Raw genomic sequence first — 7,571 nt, 5'->3', positions numbered from 1 at the left:
TGATCCGATTCGGACAATATCGCCGATCGGATACGAGATTAAGAACCATAGTTGGAACTTACATTCAAAATTAAGGGCTTTGAAGAGATGACCAAGAACTTCAAGTTACTTAGTTTTGAAAAATTCTCCTATAGAATTAGGTCCCCCCAAATCTTAAATCTGTCAAGATTTACAAACTCCACAAAAAAGCAGAGGAATTGACCTTTAAAAAGAAAGTTCCATTAGATTATGTAGCTATCTCACCCAGGCATTCTGGTAAACTCCCAACCAGCCGATTGCTACTACATCAGACTAGGTAAACTCCCAACCTGCCGATTGCTACTTCATCAGATTAGGCACAGAACTCTTACTGACGCAGTTCTCTGTTCCTTCAAGAAATTCAGGTAAACATCCTGCTATGCTCAAGCTTTTTAACTAGAAAATTGGGTAGAGGCCGCGCGAACGCGTACCCCCGCTGTCACAAATTATGACGTACACTCTCCCACTTGGGGAGATGTTAGGCGGGCACCCTTCCCAAGTGCAATGAAAATCACCAACCTAGGCAATGGACCTTCTTGATCACCCATAAACCCCGTCCAGGTAAGTACGTTTTAACTTCGTTGCTTTCCCTATTTATACTATTGTTTCCTTTTCTCTCTTCTATTTTCTCACCGATGTGGGACTTTAAAACCCACCTCCTTCCCATACTATAATAAAAGAGGGAATCTTCATAACCAATTTAGTAGTTCATTCTCTTCCATGTGACATTTCTTATTTCTAGTTCATTCAAGAACTGAGGGTACAGACTACAGAGAGAGAGAGAATAGCAGAAACTTCAAATTATATAGAAACACTTTGGCTCTTCTCCTATCTTTCACTTTTTCTTCTTGAATGGGAAGGATGCTACAAGACAGAGAACTGTTCTCCAGATCTGGCAAGAAAAAACACTTTTGTCACAAGTGCTAAAACCATTATTGGTGGTATAGAAATAGTCAAAACAAGTAGAAGTAGAAGCAGAAGAAGAAATAGGAGAGAAAAAGGGAAAAAAATTTTTTGGATAAAGATCCACCGAAGTGGGTAGCCTTAACCGGATATGGTAACAGGTAAGCCCGAAAGCTGTTCCCGTCCCTGTCAGGGGAGATGCCAACCATCTCTCCTTGTAACGAACACAAGAAGTCTCTTCACTAAGATGATATATAAAGAAAATTTTCTTCCTTTACAAACCGATGTGGGACTAAATATGGGATCTACCAATGGTTTTTAGCCTTTGGGAACTGTTTGGTTGTGATATACTTAAATATAGCCACTTAATGGTAGTGATTGTCATAAAATTTCCGATGGGTAAAGCCCATTGGGTCAAGCTCACACAATAATCGATCGACCCAGAACAGGAGAGTGAGTTACTACAAGATATTCTCCACCATGTGGGAGATAAGGAGATTGTCTATCCCAATCCTGATATATCACAATCAATTAACATTATAGTCCTACAAGGAAGCCATATCCCATTATCCCCACCGCAGAGCGGCGATATGGAAACTCACGACTCCTACTAACTAGGGAAGCAGTTTCCTAGGAAGACTCTACAATGAGACCTCCTACCCTAAATAGAAAACTCAAGATACGGGAATCTCCACCATCGCTGGCCTGGATTTACAGTCCACATTATATATACTCAGGTATAGATGACATTGATTATCTTGAATTCTAGTATTCTATCTGCTGCTAAAGAGATCTAACTTAGCCATTGGAGAGTCCTCCGCCGAAGAAGATTGGCTCTCCCTTGCTTATTTTGTTCCTTTGTGCAAGCTACTCCACCGAAAGATCCACTTGACGGTTTCTTGATGCAACAGGTTAAGAGTTTTGTATGATATAATTTTGTCCCACTAAAACATGATGGTTCTCAAGGAGGAACCATGATGGATGTTTGATGGTTTGGTTTGGGCAACCCCTCAAAGGTAGGTGTGTGTTAAGGTGTCTAAGTATTGGGATCAGATCGGCTAAGTCTCATCTCTGAGGTGGGTTCTTTTTCTTTTATAATGGCTCTAGTACTTCAATCTATAAATTTTTACAGTTTTAAGTAATAGGAGTTCCACTCCTTCATCGTCTAGTTATTATAAATGAATTATTCTTCAACCAAAAAAACAAAAGAATTATTTGTTCATTAAAGAATTGATGGGTATAATTAAAGGTGCAAGAGGGCTGGGTTGGGCTAAGGTTTTCATTCCCAGAGCTCAATCCAAGCCTGGTCCAATTCTAGGTCGGGTTGAGATATTTTAGTCCAGGCCTGATTCTTATCGGACTCAGGATGGGCTGGGCTTGGTTTTGTTTATCATTACACCATTTGATTAGCTTAATACTAACCAAATTTTTTTTATAGGTATGCAGTATGGCCTAATGAGAGGAGAGTTGAACTGATGACTTCTTAATTGTGAATTGTTCATCCTTGAAAACTAAGCTATCACCTCGATATTAATAACAAATTTTGAAAATATTTACTACCTAAAAAAGCAAAAAAAAAAGGAAAATATTCACTCTCTTTACCTCTTATTTATGGACTCCCCCAATCTCTAATGTTTTTCTTAAATTTTAAAATTGAGACAAAAAATGAGTGCATTCTCTTAGTCCTCTCTCTTCCCCAGGAACATTTTGTTTCACATTGAAAACTCAAGAGAATAAATAGAGAATGTGATGCCTATAAATAAAGCTAGACAACCCACGTCACTCAGGTCCAAGCCTGGCTCTAAGAATTTGAACCCTAACCCACCCTACGGGGTTAAAAGCTAAACCATTCTCCTACCATGTGGGCTTTGGGCTCATCAGGCCAAACTTGCACCCTTAAGTACAATGAGAGAATAGTTAATACTTAAGTTTTGAAACTAGGCTCTTCTCTTACCCTGGGAAGATAGCGAAGATCACCCAATCGCAACGTTTTAAGAATTCGGAATAGGAATCAGCCGATTTGGATTGGAATCGGCCATGGTTGATTTCAATTTCCACTGATCAATAAAGCTGATTCACACTCAAAAACCCTAGAAATTCCCTGTTTTTGAATTTGAGGATTGATTCTAGGATTCTTGAACACTGATTCGGGCTGATTTGGATCCAAATATAACTGATTCCATCCCTCATTCTGTGTTTTAAAGAACAAATTAAAATGGGTAATGTAATATTATCAAAGAAATAAATGCAGAATATTAACACATCAGATTGATCCGCCATCTTGGTGAGCAGCTCGATCGAGCCTGGAATCACGCTTTTGATGTTTATCAATCAGGTGTAACTGGATTCAAACCGATCCGATCTGATAGGCCCCAAGGTAGAGTTGAAGGCTCTAATAGATGCTTTTTATCTTGTCGTTGACAAGATCAAACATCTCTTGGAGCTAAGGGTGTCAAAACCAAATCGAAACCGAATACTAAACCTGAAATCGTGTCGAATAAATTTGGTTTGGCTTTGGTTCAGGTATATGAGTATTTAATTCGGTTTGATTCAGTTCCAATTTCAATTCAAAAACCATCAATTTGAATCGAAATCGAACCGAATACCACACTTAAATCTAAAACACTATATTTTTTCAAACATAAGACACCCTGAACCTCTAACAGTAAGACGCATGGTATGCTATTGGCTTCCTAGCCCAAAGATGTTCCTTTTGCACAATTGGACCCACAGCTCATGCCATTCTTCTATGCATTGAGTTAAGGAAAGGCTGCCAAGTGATAGCTTAGTTGATGCTTAGATTTTGAGGACATGATGTCCACATCACCATATATCCATCTGGTTATTTTCCACCCATATGCATTTTCCTACATTGCGAATAAAGCTTTGGAAAATGATTTAACTTTTGCATCTTGGTTTAATGGCTGAAACTAGGGTGATGGTTCAATGCTTGGTTGGCCAACTAGGGTGACGAGTTGCAAATTATAGGGGTGTAACAGTAGACGCTGGCCCAACAATTATAGTGTAAATAACCCAAAAATATTAGGGTAAAGGACACGTACCCTTCTGATAAGTCCACGTACCACCCCTGCTTTACCCTTCTAATGCCATTTAAGTCCATACCAGGTATTAAATGATAAAAGATGACCAAACTACCTTTACTTCTATCTTTTTTAAAATTTGAAAAGACCTAATTGCCTTGACCTATTTGCAAAAATTTAAAAAGACCAAAATGCCCTCATCTTTCCCAAATCATCATCTTCTTTTACATACCCACCACCACCACCACCACCGCCCTGAAAAACATAAATTGATTAATGAAAAAGCAAATCACATACCATTTTGCACATGAAGATCAAGCGCTATGTAAGGTAAGAAATACCTTCACAAACCAAAAAACGCAATCTTTGGTAATCTTTATCATTCTCTCCCAATACAAAGGCAGACCTAAGATCTTTGAATTGTGGCTTGTCACAGATAATGGTCAAATCCCGCCCTTATTATACCATTGGCTTCAAGGGCGGGATTTTTTATTTCGTAAGGATAAGCTTATGGCACTTGAATCTCTCTCTTTGGCTTATTCATTTGTTTGAACTTATGGAAGGTTCGGAATGATTTGGTGTTTAAGCGAAACAATTGGACTCCTCTGGATGTAATTGAGAATGCAAAAAATCTTGCAGGGAGTTCCTTCCAGCAAATCAGTCAACAATAACAACTTCTTATACTCATCCAGTGAACGGGAATACTAGAGGGACAGCTGCATGGCAACCACCCCCACCAGGATTTGTCAAATCAAATTCGGATGCATCTCTCCCAAGTGACGCAACTTTTAGAGGTGTTGGTTTCCTGGTTCGAGATGAAAAGGGTTTTCCATTATTGGCTGCCTCTAATAGAGTTTCTTTCAGTTCTTCGTTTCTTGGTGAAGCCATTGGAATTCCCATGGGTTTAACACAAGCTATCAGCTGGATATACGAGAATTCATGTTGAATCAGTCGGACAACTTTAAAGTTATCAGATGCCTGCAAGATGCGAGTCGAGTTCCACCTATTCTTGCAGTTCCAATCCTAAATGATATCAGGAATCTTTGTTTATCTTTTTATGTATGTTCTTTTATCTGTATTCCAAGGCATATCAACTCTATAGTTGATACCTTGGCCAGAATGACTCTGTAGTTGCATGTATGACATCAGTTGCATGTATGACAGTTTGACCTATTTTCACTCCTTGATTGCTTCATCTTTGCGATGGTGAAGCACCGGGTGACTCATGCTTTTCTCATCAATAAATTTATTTTCTTTCCAAAAAAAAAAACAGTAACCGAGTATTCTACCAAAAAAAAATAGGACCCGAGTAAATTTTAGTGGAGAAAATATAGGGTGAGAATTGAGAAAGAGTGGAGGCGTGTGAGAATGAGAAGAACAGTGCAATGAGAATCTTATCTTGTTAGTTGAAAGAAAGAATAAGAGTTGTTTTTTATTTTTGGGCAAATTTCACAGACACCCCCTATAACTATGCGAAATGACAAAAACACCCTAAATTTTTTAAAAATATCACATATACCCCTTACTTTATGACTTTATTTCAACTTAATCCATTTCTAACCGTCTGCACAGTGAAATCACTGTTAACTCTTTTATAATGAATTACCCAAAAAAAAAAAAGCTCTCATAATGACAAAATTACTCTTTACCACATCATGAACTTCCCATAATACCCTTAAGGTTAAAACCTCAAATACAAATCATTCTCTTCATCGTCTTGCCATTGCCGTTGACTGCTACCACTGTCGTTGCCGATAACCACTGCCAATGCCGCTGACCGCTGCCGTTGTCGCTGCATCTTCTTCATCTTCTCTTACCCCTTTTATTTCTTCTCCACACCACTGAACCCGTTGACCCACTTTCTCTTCCATTTTGTCAATTTTTTTTTGGTTTCTAGAAATCCAAAATACCATCACCGGTCCCATTTTCTTCTCTAATACCCCATTTAAACCTCTTTAATTTCTTTAACTCTCCCACTCAACCAAACCCAAATCCAACATCTGAAACCCATTTCATTTTCTCTTTGATTGACGGCGGAAGAAGCAAGAACAGGGAAGAGGGCCGTAGGGCTTCTTCTTCTTCTTCTTTCTCCTCTTGCCTGCAACTCCACTCCACCCTGCTCTTTTAACCTTGTATGAAACGCAAGCTCTGAGTCTAAGATGAATAGTGAGACACAAAGAGAGAGAGAGTAATGCTTGCTTGCTTGATGTTGCAAAGTTGTAGAGGCTTAAGAAGTGAGGCAAAGAAAAGAAAGAGAGGAGAAGGGGTTAGGGAAATACATGCAAAAGGAGAAAGAAGAAGAAGTTGGTAGCACTTCACGTCCTGCAAAAGCGTCTTATGTTCCTCCACACCTCCGTAACCGGCCACCGTATTCAAGGGCTCTTCCGTCAGTAGTGGTCGACCAAGTTTGATGCTGCTTTAGGTGGAAATCGTTGGGGCGGTCCAAGGTCTGATCTAGGACGGCCTGGCTGTGGTGGCATTAACTTTGATGCCTATGAAGATATTCCGATGGAGACCAGTGGGGATAATAAGCCACCATGGAGTTCTCTGTTCTTCTTCTTTCTCCCATACTTATTTCCTCTGTTCTCACTTTCCCTTACTTCCACCCGCTAGATTTTTGGATCCAAAACGGAGTAAGATCCGCTGCAACAACAAAATGGAAGCTGATTTGGTAGCTCAGAAGTTATTTTGTGGAGCTCTTATCAGACTTATTGCTTTCAATTGCTTCACAATATTCGTGTCCTCTGAATCAGCCAAGCTCGTGAGTTCTTAAGGTATATACTATGTAGAGAAATTTCGATTTCTTTCCTTCTTTAACTGAACTTATATTGAATACTTATGTATGTTTAACACTAAACATCAAAATGATTAGATTATTATGCAATAGAAATTGACATCCAATAATTTAAAACACAAAAACCTTGATTGAACAGTTTAATGGAACCCTAGGTCAATAGGTCACTTACAATTTCTTGTTTCACTTTCTGCAGATGGGTGATGATGAGATGGGTGATGATGAGTTACTGCAAGTAATCGTCGCCGGAGTTGATTGTCGACGGCTAGAGCTGGAGCAGCTGATGGCCGCCCACGGTGGTTGTGCTCTCCTATGGTGCCTCAACACGCTCCAGTGGGAAGAGAAATGTGGAAGATGATAGATTTCTTAGTAATTTTTAGGAAAATTTATTAAAAGGGTAAAATCGACATTGTCACTTTGGATGGTAACTCTTATTAACAGGGTAAAATCGTCATTTTATCTTGGGGGGTTAACCTTGCTTAACGTCAAGGGGAAGGTTGCCATTTTGATAAAATTTAGGGTGTTCTTATCATTTCAAATAATTATAGAGGGTATCCGTGAAATTTGCCCTTTATTTTCTAAAGGGAGGAAGAGTTGTTACCTTCCGTTTTTTGGAGTGATTCTATTATGGTTTTAATACAAATTAAGAGAATAGAATCCCAAAAGATTTTTATATGTTTTCCCCTCTCCTCCTGCGCAGCATTGTTAGTTTTTCCCTTTTACCCAAAAAAAAAAACCCTAAACACCAGATCGCCGCCGACTCTGCAACACAACGGTACCTCAATTGGAAGAAGGGCCAGGCCAGGGGGGAATTA

General features: G+C 39.2%; 2 non-coding genes across 2 annotated transcripts; both read right to left on the bottom strand.

Moving 5' to 3' along the window:
- Window positions 1-426: 426 nt before the first annotated feature.
- LOC122644359 lies at window positions 427-587 on the bottom strand. The gene has a single exon (XR_006330297.1). It is a non-coding gene; the product is annotated as a U1 spliceosomal RNA (small nuclear RNA).
- A 437-nt stretch (window positions 588-1,024) lies between these two features.
- Window positions 1,025-1,149, bottom strand: LOC122644431. Its single transcript, XR_006330360.1, has one exon. It is a non-coding gene; the product is annotated as a U6atac minor spliceosomal RNA (small nuclear RNA).
- Between the last annotated feature and the right edge of the window lie 6,422 nt (window positions 1,150-7,571).

The sequence above is a fragment of the Telopea speciosissima genome, chromosome 10 (genome assembly GCF_018873765.1).
Source record: "Telopea speciosissima isolate NSW1024214 ecotype Mountain lineage chromosome 10, Tspe_v1, whole genome shotgun sequence".
Taxonomy (NCBI): Eukaryota; Viridiplantae; Streptophyta; class Magnoliopsida; order Proteales; family Proteaceae; genus Telopea; species Telopea speciosissima.
Note: the sequence above shows the minus strand (reverse complement) of the source record. Positions and strands in the feature narration are given on the sequence as shown.